This window comes from Dermatophagoides pteronyssinus, unplaced genomic scaffold (genome assembly GCF_027571235.1).
Source record: "Dermatophagoides pteronyssinus isolate colony J.1.1.1.1 unplaced genomic scaffold, Derpt_VIB-CSIC_2022.12 sq0021, whole genome shotgun sequence".
In the NCBI taxonomy this organism is placed as follows: domain Eukaryota; kingdom Metazoa; phylum Arthropoda; class Arachnida; order Sarcoptiformes; family Pyroglyphidae; genus Dermatophagoides; species Dermatophagoides pteronyssinus.
Genome location: NW_027461545.1, coordinates 172,640 through 191,524, shown reverse-complemented (window position 1 = coordinate 191,524; position 18,885 = coordinate 172,640). Strand labels below are relative to the sequence as shown.

General features: G+C 28.5%; 1 long non-coding RNA gene across 1 annotated transcript; it reads left to right on the top strand.

The window, feature by feature from the left end:
* Nucleotides 1-1,038: 1,038 nt before the first annotated feature.
* On the top strand, nt 1,039-18,560 carry LOC142645753 (uncharacterized). The gene is made up of 3 exons (XR_012846811.1): nt 1,039-1,273; nt 1,916-2,113; nt 18,306-18,560. It is a non-coding gene; the product is annotated as an uncharacterized LOC142645753 (long non-coding RNA).
* Nucleotides 18,561-18,885: the final 325 nt, after the last annotated feature.

Genomic DNA, 18,885 nt, shown 5'->3' with positions numbered 1-18,885 from the left:
AACGAAACACAACAGAAAAAAAGAAGTTCTGTTTAATGTCAAACTCGATGAAAAAAAAACGAAAATAGAAATTTTCATTCACCAGAACCTGAATAGAATAGAAAAAAAAACAGAATTTCAACAATGAATTTCGGATATAAAGATTCAATTGGAATTTTTGTTTTGTTGGCTGGACGTCCCAAACAGAATGACGCCCAGTCAAACAAAATGAATGATTCATTCATTGAAAATGACCATCAGAGAAAAGGTTTCACTATTTCTATATTTTTATTTTATGAAATTTTCTTTTTTATTCATTTGAAATAACAATGTTGTTGTTGATTGTCTGATTGAATTATCAAGCAAAAAACATGATTACTATGAAAACAAAACAAAACGAAAAAAATGGCTAATAATCAATTTAAATTCGAATTGAATGATAATATTTGACATTTTAGACTGAATAACAAAAAATCATTTATAAAAAATCATTATGATTATTATTGTCAAATGCAAAACAAAAAAATTCATCACGCAAGCATCCAATCAACAACAATAATAACAATAAATATAAAGTCAATGTGTTCAATCCTGTAATATATTAATATAATTGATTGATTTAACCAAACAAACAAGCAAAACAACAAATATATAGCCAGGCGTACAAACATGGAGAGAGACTTGAATTGATTGTCATCAATGGTAGAATTGAATGAATATATTCGAAAAAATATATTCAACAACAGCAAACATAAATAATGCAAACAAAAACAATATATATCGAAGGAGAATATTTCAAACAAAATAGAGCAAACAAACTCTAACAAATGATTCTTTGAAAGATTTATTCAACCAGATACAAGTTACTCTTTTTTTTACAGAATCATTCATTTCAACAAAAAAAATGAAACATTTTTGCTTTTTTTTGAAAAAAATTCTATATGAACTTTATCCAGTTGTAAGTTGTAATTAGTTTGTTTGTTAGTGTGTATGTGAATGATAATCATATTTTCATTCACACACACAGTCAGTATAATAGGCATGTGTCCATTTATGATGGCTTTAATTTTTTGTTTGTTTGTTTGGTTTTTGTATTAAAATTTAATTAAATTTTTTTTTCTTCTTCAAATTTTTCATCCATTTATGTTTGAATAATGATCATTTTGTTCTGTTCAACATCATCATCATAATAATAATAATAATAATTGGAAAATATTTTTATAAAAATATTTACACTTTTCATTGGAAAATGTGACGCCCACAATATATGGATATGATACTCCACATTTGGCTTGTAAGTTTTTAACGGTATAAGGAATTTTTTTTTTCGTCAATTTAACACGCTAATTAGAAATACACGTGGCACGAATTTTTTAGACGAAAATTCAAACAAAAAAATAAGTGTCAAGAGTCATAAGGTCACACACACACACACTGACAACACACTTGAATAAATAAACATAAGGTATTATTTGATTCACTTTTAGATTGGAAAATTGGATTGGATTCAAATTGAATGATGATGATTCTTGTTTCCAGAATTTCTTTTTTTCTAATCATCATCATTTTCAAATGAAAATTGGTTGTGGTGCTAGTAGTAAGAAAGAGAGAGTAATAAATAAAACACGCACACACCTACACACGTGACCAAATATGACCGCTTTCATTTGTTTGCCACTCGACCTTTTTCCAATGATGATGATGATCAATGATCAATGAATGATAATCATCATTTACATTCAATGTTTGTTTTGTTTGATATCCAACAAAAAAACTAATCTGCCACGTGACTTTGATATTTGGATAGGCAAGATAGTGAGAGTATGAAAGGGAAAGAATGACATAATTTCCTTAAAAAAATTCTTCAAAAAAATTCTAACCTTGTTATCGAATTGCTTTGAATCGAACCATTAATTTTTCTTTTTACTTTGCCCAGAAATTCATATTCGATGAGAATTGAAAGAGAACTATTATTATTATGGGAATCCCTATCACGGACACACACGGAATCCATCAACTAATCAACATCAAGGGACCAATCGGCGGATCAAACAACCCAAACAAACAGACAAACAAAGACAACGATATTTACACTTGTCAATTTTTGTTTTTGGTTGCCTTCTCACCACTTGCCGTATGTAGTTCTTTTCTCAAATCTAATGTAATAATAATAATCAGAAAATGAATGACCTGAATGAATAAAATTAATGTGGGAATATATGACACATGTGACATTGTAGATCTGTTGTTTTGATCCAAAATTTTTTTGTATCGAAACAAAAAAAAATTGGTTTTAGGTGATGGTGATGTGGAAATAGTGGTTTAACATTCGAATTGGTTATGGTTAATTTTTTTTCATCTCTCTGTCTCCCTCTCGCTTTTTCAGGTACTTACGTATTAGACTCAAGGCGAGATCAAGTTTGCACGCAAATTTGAGAGTGTTGTTTAAACGCTTGCATAACACTTCATTTTAGCTCTAAAAGAACTTTTTTGTGTTTAATAAATATGAATAACACTTCAGTTTAGTTCTAAAAGAAAAGTTCTACTGTGTCAATTGTTTCATTTTAAACATTGTATTTTATACTCCTAGGCTATCTGCATAATATTTGTCATGAGTTTTTTGTCATCACATCTTTTTTTTGAATCAAATATTTTCAATAGCAGTTAGGTTTTCCTACCCGGAAAACCTAACTGCCCTAACCTAACCTAACCTAACCTGCCTAGATTAAGTTTGATTAATTGAAAACCAAAGAATGTTCATTTGCTCTTTTCTCTGTTTATGCAAGTTAGCATTGAGTTTTTGGTTCCTAATCTACAAGAGCCAAAAACTCAATGCTATGAGTATGCTACTCAATGCTCGCACAACACTTCTATGTTAACTTGCTACTTATATAAAGAAAGAAAAAAGCAGATGAATATTCTTTGGTTTGTAATTAATCAAAATTAATCTAGGCAGGTTATTTGTTAGACAGTTAGGTTTTCCGGGTAGGAAAACCTAACTGCTGATAAAAACATTTGATTTTAAAAAATCTATAATGTATTTAAGTTCTTTTAGAACTTTTGCCTTTTAAGTTTTAACTAAAAGTCAATGATGTCCCCTTTTGTTTGTTTTATTCTTTCTTTATATATAAGTAGCAAGTTAGCATAGAAGTGTTGTGCGAGCACCGTGTTCTATTGTGTGCAAATTTTGGGTGTACACTTTTAATTTTTTTAACTTGATCTCGCCTTGAGGCTAATACGTAAGTACCCTTTTTCAAAATAACCATGACGAAATTTAAATATAATCTTAATTTAGAAAGTAAAAAAAAAATTTATCATTGAATTTTTGATTTGATGTTGATAATGACAAGTGAATGTAAATTCAAAGTAGTGACAGTAGTTATTATTTGACCTTTTTTTTCTTTCAAATGTAATGTTACATCGATGATATCAATCGGTTTTTTTCATATTTATTTTTTTAAATATAGTATGTCCGAATGTGATAATATTTCGGTCAAGATATTTTTAAAAAATAACTTGAAAGAAAAACCAATATCTATGTCACACACAACATCAAATATTCAATCATATAATGTCACTGATGATGATGATGACGATGATAATCTCACTAATAATATCACCTAGTCATAGTCATGGTCATCAACCTAATCTAACATAGTGAGTTTAGTTAATGACTATAAGAAAAAACCAAACTTTTATCCAAAGAAAATGAATGCATCGAACCGAACAAAATACAAATAAAAAAGAACAATCTTCCAGATGATAAAATTCATAAGATCCAAAACTAGGCTTCTTTGATCCAAAACCAAATTTGCAGTTTTTTTTCGCGAATGAAATGTCTGTCAAAAATCTTTTTCTTTTTTTTTGTCAAAAATGTGAAATACGAAAGGCGAAAAAAGTAATTAATTAATTTGCTTGTTTGAACAAGCAAAAGAAAAGGTTTCTACTATTCAATGATCCAGAAATAGATATCAAAGAATTCTTTTAAAAAAAACGGAAAGATCGACAATGATGGGCGACGACACTAACTAACTAACCAGGATAAATGACAATCAATTTCAAATTCTACATTTTTGTTGTCATGTTATCCTCGACAAAAAACCCAAATACTGACATAGTCAATGATGGTGTTGTTGTTGTTGTTGTTGTTGAACCTTTCAATCAATCCATTACATGTTTACCTTCCTTTTTTTTTTTTGAAACTTTTTTTTTATTCGACAACAATGATGATGACAAGCGTCAATGAATGAATGTTTTTTTCAGTAGTAATAGTAATAGATTGATGAACAGCGACATTTAAAATATTAATAAAAAACGACAATATTCGTTCATTTACTTAACTAACTAACAACAACAACAACAAAAGGTCTTGAACAACAAATATCATTTATGAAAAAAAAGCTAAAAATGAATTTAAATGTTTGTGTGTTTGATTGATCAAATATTGCAATCATACACACACACACACACCGTCAATGGGATACATTGTTATTTTTGTTCAAAATGAATCGCGTGATGGTCATTTTTTTGCTGTTGTCGGAATCAATTTTTTTCAATGACCAATTCATTTCTTATGAAAAAAATTGCTAAATTTGAAAATTTGTCATATCGCACACGGAATGAATTACGTATGTACGAAAAAAAGTTTCTAAAAACCAAAAACTAAAAAAAACTTCAAGTCTAGGATTTTTGTTTTGTTTGTTCTGGTTTTTTTTTGCATTGAATTTGAAGAAAAGAGATTCCTTGACGGATACCTAAAATAGATATTTAAAGCATACATTAGATGGGGAAAGAGAATTGTTTATTATCACCCAAAAATATAAATTCTAAATGTTACAAGACTATATTTTATTAGTATTATACATTCTCATATTTTACCTGGTTTATCTCTTTTTTTGGTGAACGACAAACAAACCCAAACACACGCATACACTATCATTTTATATAACCTTCTCCATCATCATCCAATACAAAAATGAATATAAATCATCATCTGGTCAAGGGAAATTCTAATTAAAAAAACTATCGTTTATCAATATATATTGATAGTACGGGAAATGGTGATGATCCACCAATAGTGACGCAAGCTGAAACAAAAAAAAAAAATAGTTGTGTTTATAAAGGGGCAAAATCAAAAACAACAACGAAAATCTCATTAATGATCAGTCGATTTATTTTACTATAGATATTATTATTATTATTATCAGGACATGATTTTTGTTTTCATTGTTGTTGTTTTTGTTGTTAGCTTCAATCAATAATAATGATGATCATAAATTTTCTTTTGCTTGCTTGCTTTTTGTTTTGTTTACTTAATGACCAATGTTATGAATAATAATCATTTTAACTGACGTCCAAAAGTTTAATAATGATAATCATCATCATAGCGTTACAACCCGAGTGACTGTGTTTGGGATGTTTGTGTTTACTCTAGGACAGTTTGAATGATGATGATGACAATGATAACTAGGAATGAATCTTTTTTTTTTTTGATTCACGAAAAGTTAGGGATGAAAAACAACAACAATATCCATATATAATGTTGTAATAAAATCATTTTCAAAGATTGTTCCAAAAGATTATTATATTCAGGGAATCGACAATCATTATTTATGATCATCAACGATTTAAAGTCAACGAACGAAGAATGTACATTATCAACATCTATTTGGAAAAAAATGTCATCATTAAGAAGAGAGCAGAGAAAAACAGCGAATAATTAATCATGATTTTAAATTAAAAGTCAATTAACGAAGAATGCAAACAGACATTGAATCGAACAACAAAAAAAAAATAGCCGGGTAAACACAATAGTTACACGGGTTATTATTCTCATAATCATCATTATTGAAAAGAATTTTCATGATTTTTTTTAGCTTGCCATTTTCCAAAACAACGAGAACATTCCAATGAAATCAAAAGAGGCGACAAATAAGAAAAAAAAACCTTTGGAATGAATTTTTTTTTTTTTTTGAATCGAATCGACCCAGAATCATCATAGAAAACACATGACCTCGATCGATTTGTTTTTTGGGGATCCTCAAACCAAACAAAACAAAACGAAAAAATCTTTGAGGAATTCAAATGTGCCCCAAAAACAGCAACAACAGAATTTTATCCTAATAATGATGATGATGGTTCAATTCAATTCAATATAATAGACATATTATTTAATGAAAAAGTGAAAAAGTTCAAATTTTCACTTTTCACTTCCATTGAAATATTTAAAAAACTTCACTAACGCAACACACCAGACCATTCGTATAAATTATCTTCTTTTTTTTGTTCATTCCATTCTAAAGAATGGAACTAAAACTAAACACTAGCTAGAAAACATTTATTTTCGATATTCAAAAAAAAATGGTAACGACAATGATGAAATTTACGGCCATTTCAAATCGATCAACAACCAAGTACAAAATAAATGTTTATCATTCCGATATTATTATTATTGAATTACCGAAAAGAATTTTTTTGAATTTGAATTTTTTTCAGGGAGGAACAATAGAAGAATAAAAAAGACAAATCGTTTCGCGGATTTTTTTTATAATATTTGAAAAAATTATTGAAAAATGAAAACAAAAATTCCGTAGGAAACTGCTGCTGCTGTTTTTTTTGTCATTATAATTTCAAATACGATAAAATTATTAAAGTTTATTAAAGAGAGAACACAGAATGATTTATAATCATTGCCTTCCTTGCTATAAATTAAAATGATGTAATTTACTGTTTTGACAAATCATGGATAGAAAAAAGAAAAATTCCATTGTCATCATCATCATAATAATCAATATGCAATAAATTCCGGAAACAAGTATAGTGAGTTAAAGTGAGAGAAATCACAATATGACAAATAAAATACTAATAATGTTAATCCGTTTTGTTTGGATAGGTATCGGGATATTTTGTTTATATGATTTTTTTCCAATCAAAATACCAAACTGATTGATTGATTGATATATGGAAATATTAACTTTTTTTTATTATAATCATAGAAATATGAAAATTCCAAATTTACCCTCTTAAATATACAAGAAAAAAAGTGTTAATACAGTTATTACTTTGTTGGATAAATTGAATGAAAAATCCAAATAAATAAAAATGGGCACAACAAAAAAATTTACAGTGCACATTTTTGTTTAAACAAAATGATAATAACGTTAGTGTGTGTGTGATTATAAATCACCAAAAAAAAAACAAAACAAAAAAAAATTTACTGAAAAATATATTGCTGGTTGAATTCCCAAATCTCTCCATTCATTTACTTTTATTGACTTTATGTTTATGGATTTTTGTTGTTGTTGATATGATAAATCCACATGAATAACAACAAAGATGGAAAAAGTCAAATAATGTTAATAACGTGAGTGTATAAACAAATTAGATTAATTATCATTTTAATCTTTTTTTTTCTGGCTCTATCAGCATTCTTGTATATATATTTTCAGGCAAATTTTAAAGTTTCATATAATTTTCCCCATAATAAAAATTCAGAGATTCTTTCTGAATCTTCTTCTTCGTTTTTGGGAACCCTGGAGAATTATTATTAACGAGCTTCGACCAGAGGAAGATCATCACCAAAAGCAAAACAAAAAAAGTGAATCCAGTTAATTAAGCAAAGCAGAAAAATATTCTTTGAATAGATATAGATGAAAAAAAAGTTGCTGAAAACTAATTAATTTTTACTATTTAGAAAAAAAATATGATAATAAGTGAAAAGGAAAGGCATAGAAGAGAATCTCAGTCATTCAAGATATTATGTTTATGGATATGGTCCTTGCAAATCCAAATCCAAATCTCTCTCTAGCTGATTATTATTCATTCCATACATGTTTTCATTTTATGTTCAAACACAAGGGGGAGAACACAACTGGAATTTCGTTATTTTTTTCTACAAAATATTTCCTGGAAAAAAATATGATTCATTATATAAGGTTCAATTATTTCGATTAATCTTTTTCTATCAGTAAAAAAATGAAAGGATTTTGCCTAGCTTTTTATCTGATTTCAATCATACTTGATCATTATGTTTCTTTCCATGGAAAACATTATGGCCAATCCAAAGAGCAAAAAATGATTCATCGATATTGAATCTTCGATTTACACTTGAACACTTGAATCTCCTAGTCAATTCCTGTGCAAGAATAATTATGATTTTTTTTGGTTGCCAAAAACAAAAACCTCTACAAAAAAAACACGCAATCATCGTCATTTTTTGGAACAGAATAAAATCAATGAAATTAAAGTAAATTGACCACACACACACACATAAATTTATCCATAGATTTGTACATGATTTGAATATCATTATTCTTTCAGTTTTTCGCTTAATATCTATCTCGATAATCAGCCAAACACAACTAAACACAAATTACAACCGATTACAAATTCAGATGGTCAGATTGGTCATCATCATTCGATTTATCTCTTTCTATCATCGCCATAAGGGAATTTTGTGTTTTGAACAAAATGCGTGATAATTCAATCTATATCATTATCATTATGATCATACTCAAAAAAAAACAATAGATTGACTTGGCTAAAACTGAACAGAAAAAAAATCCTCTGGTCATCACCCATTGTAGTAATGGGTAATTAATCAAAATGAGTTAATTAAATAATGGAAACCAGAAAAAGGCAGTTTTTTTTAGTAATTACACAATGATGATTATGATGGGCTTTATCGCGTGAATCTAATCTACCAAAAGAGAGAGATGAATTGGGAAACGAAATTCCATTTCGATTGCAATTTACATTCATTCATTCTATTTTGTAACCTGGCAGTACCTGTATCATCATCATATTATTATTATTATTCACACATTTACACACGTTTTTATCGTCAAAATATAATCATCATTAAAATAAATATCATTTTGGAGCGTTTTTTTCTTCTTCGTTTGGGTTGACCGATTTGGCTGGTTTGTTGCGGATAAATCTATGCTATTTTAACTTTCGAATTGCAAGTGTGATTTCCATTTTGATTTTTAGGCTAGAATTTCAGCTACATTTTTTTCCCTTTCTTTCTTTTTGCTTATTTTTATTCAATGTTTGTTGATAGAGACAGAATTTAACCAATTCTATTTGAGCATGTGCGATTTGTCAATTTTTTGGCTTTAAGGTTTTTTTTGGTAATCGGTCAGATTCGAACAAATTTTGGGAATTTGAATTTGTTTTTCCAAATTTGACATTTTCTTTTCGCAGAATTGAAGGCAAACACACAGAATTGGGAATAAATTTTAAAAGCAAATAAACAGCCACCTTGACAACATTCAACATTGACAATCAATAAGATGATTGCAAATACAATTGCGAAAAACAGAAAACCAGGACAAACTCTTGAAAGCTTATGGATGATGATGCTCTTTGGCTGCTGCTATCCATCAGTCATAGTTGTAGTAAACAGGGAACCAAAAAAAATTGATTAAGTAAATATTTGGTCATCCAATTATTGATCGATTCGATTTGACAAATAATAACAACAAAGATTCTTCAAAAAAACAAACCATACAAACAAACAACAGACCATCGAATGATTTTTTTTCAATTCTTTGATCGTTCCATCAATCGAGTGGAGAAAGATTCTTGATTTTTTTCTCCTAGATTGAAATCGAAGAGAAAACAAAATCGGCATTCGGTAAATGTAAAGAAACCATAAAAAAATGAATGGACAACCGAAAAAACAATATTTGTTTTGAATCCAGAAATTCAATTATAATAATGAAAAATCCACTTGACTTTTTCGGGTACAATCATGATTGATTTCAAAAAATGAAAAAACACTTCAAATATGATGATGATATTATCATTATTTGAAAAAAATAATGATCGATTGATCATCCTTATTGATTGATTTTTGAATCCATCAATGTGTGTTTATTCAATCATTGAATTTTTTTTGTTTAATTCAATCAATCAATCGAAAAAATCTATATTTTCTATCGATGAAATTTCGATACTTTCTATCAAAGAATCTAAAAAAACAACAGAATCGTCAAGGTTTTCTCATACATTCAAAGTATGTGCGTGTTTAAAATGAATCAAGCAAGCAAACTAGAAAGCAAAAAAGAAAAAATAATTAAATTTTTTGGTAAATATTTATCTAGTCATCATCGGTGTTGTTGTTGTTATTGTCGAATTGTCACACACACACACGCCTGTGAAACAAACGTTGGACCTCTTTTTTTGTTTCTCCCTGTTCCAGAATGGTTAGGTAATCGACATTATGCGATGATCGAATGAAAGTAAGTGTACTAAAACAAACAAGATCCACAGAAGAAGAAAAAAACACCTAAAAAAATGTCAAAACATTTCGATCAATAATGATGATGATGATTGAAAGTTTTTTTTCCCGAAAACTTTCCCAAATACTGATGGTGAAAAAAGGTTTTGACATCTTATGTTGATTAGAAATTAATTTAATTAACCAATTTTTCTTTATTTAATATCAATATGGCTGGCTTTTTTTTCGAGATCATCTCCATAACAATCATGATGATGCCATTTACAAACCAAACAGAGAAAAAAATCTATCCAATTTCATAACAAAGCTTTCAGAAACTTTCATTTTTTCGCATTATTATTATTGACACTTATGACCGCGATCTTCCAAGATTATCATGATGATCATCATCAAAATTGATTATGTCGATTTCATGAATGTTATTGAAAAAATTTTTCAAAAATACTCATCATCATCATCATCATAATGATTATATCTTTTTTCAAATTCGTCTTTTCAACTTCAACTTTTTTTTTGTTACTCGAAAAACAAAAACTACATTTGGTAAAATGGCCCATCATTATCATCAACGATGTGAAGACAAATATTCTTACCAATTTTGATGATGATGATAACTGCTATGTGTTCAATTGATTCAATTGGATTTTTTTTCGAAATCGAAAACCCTAATTGAAAGTAATAAAAATTCTAAAAAATAATTTTCGATTTCAAAATTTCCAAAAACACAAGAATGGAAACAAGAAAAAAAATTTCTCCATCCAAATCGATGATGATCATCATCATTGGATGATAATGGTGTTCGAAAACAACAACAAAACAAAATTCTAAAGAATTTTAAAATGAGTCCCGGAAAAAGAATGAAAATGATAATGATCCAATCTTCTTTTATCGAACAAAAAATATCGATAAAATCAATCAATTCAATCGATAGTTGTTTGTTTCCTAATAAAGTTTGAAATGAAAGTTTTTTCTTTCCAATTTGAAATTCAACTAATAATCATTATGAATCTTGAATCTTCTTTCCCCCCCAAAAAATAAAATCTCTTATCATTGATCATTTATGATTTTCATTTTTGTTTGTATTCAAATGAAAATTGTATTTCTTTTTGGGCGACATACAAACAAAACAAAACAAACGAAAATACAAATACAGTATGTTTGTTCCTTTTTAGCAAATAAACTAAAAACAGAGATTTATTCAGCGACAACAATCGGTAGTACTCGCCTTATCTAACTTTGTACAACAGTCATAGATTTTTTGTTGTTGTATTGTTTCGCCCTGAAAAAAAGAACAACAATACTTATATATTGGGCGAAATTGAAAGCCAAACCCGAATCATCATCAAGCTCCAATCACAGTCATACACAACATTTACTCTATACATTTTGCACATTAGTTTTGGTAACGTTCTTCAATATCGTTTTTTCTTCACTGATTTTTTTCGTTTTGGTTGTTTCCGGGCTTTACTAGAACAAGTGTATTTGTGTCTGTGCTGTGATTGTTTAGTTGTTCAACAAAAAAAGAAAAAAGAAATCCTAAATAGCAAATGTGAATATATAACACATAGACTTTATGTGTGTGTGTTTGTGTTGGAAAAACACAAATCACGGCCCAATATTTTCTATATATACACTTTACATTCATTCAAGAAGAGTGTAAAAGAATTTCATTGGAGAAATCTCATTTTTTTCACTAAAAACAGTCTAATAGACATCCCTTTATTAGGAATAATGTTACAAATCCATTATTATTATTATTATTTGATGGGCCTATATTCATTCAATTCTCATCAACTATAGTTGAAAGTCTATGACTATGATTCATAGTTCAGTGAGGTTAGGTTGATGACTATGACTATGACTATGACCATGATTTATAGTTGAGTGAGGTTAGGTTAATGACTATGACTAAGATTCATAGTCAAGTGAGGTTAGGTTGATGACTATGACTATGACCATGATTCATAGTTGAGTGAGGTTAGGTTAATGACTATGACTATGATATACAAATATGGTCTTCACTGCAACACTATTTGATGCTTGACTCTAAAAATGGTCCATTTTTTTCCTACAAAACCAAATTAAAGTGGATGCATTTGAATGTTACGGCATGTTAATTATTATTTTGTTGTTGTTTTATTTAATTTTCAACTTTTTTTTCTCTTCCAAAAAAAAACAAAATTTATTATTCCATGTATACAAACAAATAAACAAAAGTGCAACGCAAAAAACAAATTTAAATTAATGAGATTCGTACAACCAAACCCCTAAACAAAAACAAAAACAAAAAAAACGTCAAGTAAAATTGAAATGGGCGTCCATCACATTATACATCATATCATAACACGAGAGAATATTCTTTTTTCTCAAATTTTTCCACTGACCATTCCATAATATGGATGATAAATGACTGACTGACTGACTGATGACCAACATCAAACACCACCACCCTTTAGGCAATCAAGATCACCAAAAAAAGCGAGAGAAAAACTTTAGTTTTTTTCTTTCGTTTCGGGTTTAAATTTCAACAAAAAAACAAAAACATTCTCAATGACTAATGTTTTTCCGTTTTTTGTTTTGTTTTAAAAAGTTTTCTTCAAAAAAAATTTAAACATCCCGAAATGTGTGTGTGGAAGATGAACAACTAAACAACAACAAAAAAATATTTGAAAAAGAAGATAAAAAAACTGCTACTATACTAAAATTAAGTCAAATCACGTTTACTGGATTCACTCGATTCAATTTGATCTACAAAGTTGAATTACAACAAAAAAAACTTATTTTTTCCAATGAAAAAAATAAAAAAATTCTCATTGAATTCACGTATTGAGCATCGTTTCAAAACAAACCAATTTTTTTGTTGCATCGCTCCCTATATACACAACATTATTAGTGAGAATCTCGTCCACAACCAGAATTTGGAATTGGGAAAAAAATTCCGAGATATAAATGATGTTCGAGAGAATTCTCGAAACAATTTTTTTTGTTTGTTGAACGTGAATCCAGTCCAAAAAAAACCTAGCCGAATGACAACGACAACTAACGAAATTCTATTCATGTTTTTTATCATTTCGTTTCAAAAAATAGTAATCTTTTTTGTTCCGAAATCATTTAAGTTTCATGAAAACATGAAGAATCGTAGACAGAGAAAGATAATCGTGAATCTTTGTGTGACACGAATGAAAAAACTCAGCAGAAGATTGATTTTTTCCGATTGCTTCTGGCTTCGAAAACTAAAAAAAAAGAAAGAAATTCTCAAATCCTTAATTTGGTGAAGACAAATAACAACGATAACGATGATGATTTGTTTGCTTGATTTGTTTTTATTATGGCAGATTTTTTTCTTTCCTTCAGTTTTCCTTCTTTTTTTTCAGATCCACTTAATCATCATCCGATTCATTCTGTTAGTTGAAGAATTCCTTAGGGTTTTTTCTTTGGCAAGAACACGTATTGATTGTATTCATTTATTCATAGACAACATTTGTCAAAAAAGGAAAATTGCTAAGATTGTCGTCCAATCGTTACACTAGAAAATAAAAAACAAAATGCTTTGCTCAAAGCAATACACGTATCGATTGCTTGGACACATCAATCAATCAAACAAACAAATATCTTATCATTAAATTATTTATGGACATTTCAACTGAATAACAGATTGAAATATAACAAGAATCTTTTCTTGGATTTTGGATTCTGTGTGTGTGGAGCAGAAATTCGACCAAAACAAAATAATAACACTAAACAAGCAAAAGAGAAAGAAAGTAAAATGAACAACAACAAAAAAACCAAAACCAAATTATCGAATCGAATCAAATGTTGTTATTATTGATATAACCAATAATAATAATAATAATAATAATAACAATGAAAATTTATATTGAAAAAAAGAGATAATCCAATGTGTAAATATACACAATAATATATTGAAACATTTGGTGAAAATTGATTGTAGCAATTGTAACTATTATATTGTACTACTGGATTTATCATCTTATGATCATATGGATCGATCAGATTCACTACACTTGTTTGTTTGTTTGGCGTTCAGATTGGGTCCAGTGAATCGTATATTTGGCATAAAGAAAGAAAGAAAGAATTCTTTTATCAAATGAAAATCGAAATGAATGAATGAATGAATGTTCAATTTACTTATTATTATTCATTGTTCTTTTCAATGGAAAACTCTTGGGATCAAACATACAAACATTATTATCATCATTATTGTTTATTTGTCTTTTTTGTTTTTCGTTGTTTTTGGTTGGTCGGTAATAGCTCGAACACACAGTCGATACAAATTAACACTGAAGAGGGGAAAAAAAGAAATCTAACACACCAAATACAAATATCACCACCATCATAGACAATTTATTGTATTAAAACAATTTTTGTACGTTTAATGATGATGTTTTTGTTGTTGTTGTTGGAAGAAAATTGAATACATCAACAACAAAAATGACCGAAAAAAAAGTGAACAACAAATGTGTAATGTCAGTATGTGCAAATGTGTTTGTGATTCGTTATTTTTGTTTGTTGAAATTGAATATTTACAACAGAATATTTTTCTGTTGATCATCAAATGATGTTGTTCATCAATTAAACCTAATTTAATAGGCGTGTGTTTTGTTTTTCGGGCAATTCAATCCTAAACATAATCATTTAGCTTGATTCAATCAATGATTCATGTTTCTGATTCTATACTTTTTTTGTTTGGATTCAATCAAATTGAATGTTTGAACGATTGAATTTTTCTTTTCTTTTTGGTGGAAATAAGAGACGAAAAAGAATCCAAATGAGAATTCAAACATTGGACAAACATTAATTTTGTACTTTTTTTTCAATCATCACCCTTATAGAATGATTTTTCTATCTTTCTTTTCGATCGTCTTTCTTGTTTTTGCTTCGCTTGTTGGTTCCCAATAGAATTTGAACACAACAACTAAAAACGATTAGAATTTGTTTTCGGTTGTTGTTGTTGTTGTTGTAATTGGAGAAACTAAAACGATTGTTGTTGTTGTTGTGCATAATAATAATAAAAGTCAAAATCATGACAACAACAACAACAATCAATACATTTTCTTTTATTCGTTCAAGTTTGATTCACCGTCAGTGTTCCAAAGTGATTGTTTCAATCGGTACAGTTTTGTTTTTCAATTTTGTTTTTTTGTTTTGTTTTCGATGGCTGTCATTTTTCATAATTCAATTACCCAGGTTGCCAATATTAATGTTGTTCATAATAATAATGATGGTCATGACAGGAAGTTTTATGTGATTTCTCCTGATTGTTACCCATTGTATGTTTGATTTGAAAATCAAAATTTTCAATAATAAAAGAAAAAAAAATTCAATGAAAACAAAAGGTGACAAATCGATTTGAATGAACAAAAGCCTGATATAAATTGCGAGAGAGATTGTTCAAGTGGATTGATTGTCGGGCAATCTAAATCGAACAGCTTTTTTGTTTGTCAGTTCAAGTTTCAAATTCAATTCAAATGTAAATTAGTTTTTTTTCTCTCTCCCGAACAAAACAAAACAAAAAACTATCAACAGCAATGTTAATGATATCAATTGATCAATCATGTTTTTCATGATTCCAGAAAAAAATGAACTAATAAAATTTGATTCCAGGTCTTTTCATCATTATCATCTTGAATCATGAATAAAAAAATCATAAAAATCATTTCTATAACAATCAAAAACAAAAAGTATCGACCGGTTGTTGAAAACCCCTCAACAAGCTGACAAAATAAAGTCATCATCATCATAATAATAATAATAATATTCACCAACAACCAAAAAAAAGACCTTTTTTTCGATCAATTTTGTTTTGCTATTTGTAACAAAACAATACAAACAACTAAAAGAACATCAAATTGAGCATTTGACACAGACATTTTTTAGCTACATTTGTTGTTTCGTTTTTTTACGACGACGATATACTCTCTCGACTAAACACACACACACTCTATTCACATAACGATTTTATTTAATAATCAAATTAATGCCAAATATACACATATTGGTGGTAATATTTTAAATAATGCACGCGTTTGTTTCATCATCTGTGTAAAATGAACAACCGAAAACTAGCGCTATACACGCGAAACACGTTCAATAAAATACTATGTGCTCAGTCTATTGCTTAATCGCTAGAGATTCAAACAGAAAAAAAAACATAAGGGGAAGAGAGAGAGAGAGAGAGAGAGGTCATCGATGGAAAATACCATAGTAAATATGATATCCTATAGATCCAACAAAGCGAAAAAAATGAACAATTTGTAAAGCGAGCGAAATGAAACTTTCGATTCAGATGCAAATTTACATTCACGCGAGCAGCGGAGAAAACAAACGAAAATTCAATTGTGATGCCGACAAAAAAAAATAAAAAAAAATACGAAGTGAGACTAAAACTCACAAGCTAAACTAATTGGACCCAAGCTAATATTTTTCTCTTTTTACAAAAAAAAAAACTTTTCAAAAGTGCTGCGCTTCAATCTTACTGATGCCTGCTAATAGCGGTGAATTAAGCCATAAAAATGGCTAGTTTAAATAGAAAATATTAGTTTTTTCGTTTCAATGTGTGTTTAATCCAATCCTGGGTAATATTACTGATGTGATGTGTAACATTTATGAATTTTTTTTTGTAACAAAACAGCAAACGGAAAAGAATGGCCGCTTTGTCCACACAAAAATAATAAGTAGAAAGCGGCCATAAGTCTTTTGATATTTTTTTTTGATTTATACAACCAGAAAAAAAACCTAAATACACTAAACTAATAAACAACTTGTTAAACGATTCACAAATCATCAACATCATCATCAATATGGGTACCATTGATGATGAAAATAAAAAAACCCAAAATCAAAATGTATCAAATGAATCGTGATGATGATGTGAAATTTGCTGCTGAAAAAAAACCAAAGTTTACAAAACAAGTATTGAATTTCGCCCCAAAACACATCATTCTCTCTTTCTCTCGGTCTTGTTTGAAATGGACACCGAATGCTACACTTGAATGGACAAATAGACCGACACCCGTAGAACAAATGAATGAATCAAATGTTTTTAATGAATATTTTTTCTTTTCCGCACTCACTATATTCAATCCAGTGAATTCTCGATGGAATCAATTAGCATCAATCGATAGATCGATCGATTGATTGATTGTAATCAACCATAAATGAATGTGTGAAAAGAATATTTTTATGACCACCAAAAAATAATAATAATTGATTGGTTGGTTGGTTGGTTGGTGAAGAAATTGCCATATCATCAATTTGGCTGAGCTTGGATTTTTTTCTATTTTTTCTTTCGCCACAAAAGATTTGTCGGTTTTCAAGTTTTTATTTTCTTAGTTTCCAATTTGAACAATAATAATAAGTCATTTTGAAATACAATCAAAATGATTTGATCACAAAAACGTAGTGTCCAATTATAAATTGGATACATGAAGAATAGGTATCATTTTGGTATCCTACAATCTTCTTAAAAGATTTATTTGGAAGGTTTTTTCTTCTTGCTCACTATGGCTTCAGGACATCCTTCATTTGTTCGATAAAAGTTGAAAAAAATGAATTTTCGATCCGAAAAATAAAAGTTTTCGTTTGAAGAAAATTGATTCTTTCTAAAATTGATCCCCAAAAACAAGCCAATAATTTTAGTGAAATTTTAATTATTAATTAATTTAGCAGGGAAAAAGCATTGGAGACATATTTTTTCACACGTTTTCAACACGTAAAATTTCGCTTGGGAAAATAAAATTAATTGATCAATCAATCCAATCAATCAATAAGCATTATCCAAAAATCAAACAATAATTCATGTTTGTTAAGCCAAAAAAAAATATTATTCAACAATGAAAATCCAAAATTAAACAAACAAATATGCCATACATCATTTTGTCGATATCATTTGAGATAATCTTCAAACAAAAAAAAAGCATTTTACTAAATTTCGAGTTTGTTTAATTAAAAAAAATGAAAACATGAACAGCAATTTACGTTACATGTCGTTTCTTTTTTAAAAATATCAAATTTTGTTTAAATTTAAATTTCCTTAAATAAAGTTTGTTTTTTTCTAAATTAGATAAAATAGAATGCTGAATGAAACTAAACAAAAATTTCCATTTCAAGTTGTAATCATTCGATCAGCCATTTTATTTTTCGGGTGAAAAAATCCTGAATTAATGAAAAAAATGATGGCAATTAAAATAAACAACAGCTGATAAAAAATCTCTACGAAAACTCACTCTTTGAAAAGGTGATTTTAATTCGAATTGATTGACTACAACGCCATCACTACAGCACTCAGTGTCTTGATCATTTAAAATCAATGAAAATCGAAAACATTTTTGATTATGGGGTGATCACCACCACCGCAATTACAACAATCATCATCAATTAACAACAAAATCACGACGCCCTTATCATCATTATCGATGTCTGCACAAAGCTAAACACAAATTACAAAAACAAAAAAAAAAAGATTATTTCTAAATTGATAACAGTACTTAACGAGAAGAAACCAACAAGGAAAAACGAATAATAACAACAACAAAATTTGATCAAATTGGACATTTCACTCTTTCACTTAATGTCCAAACAAATCGATCGATAAGAACAAATTTTTTTTCTGTTTGCAAAAAAAATTTTTGAACTTTGATATC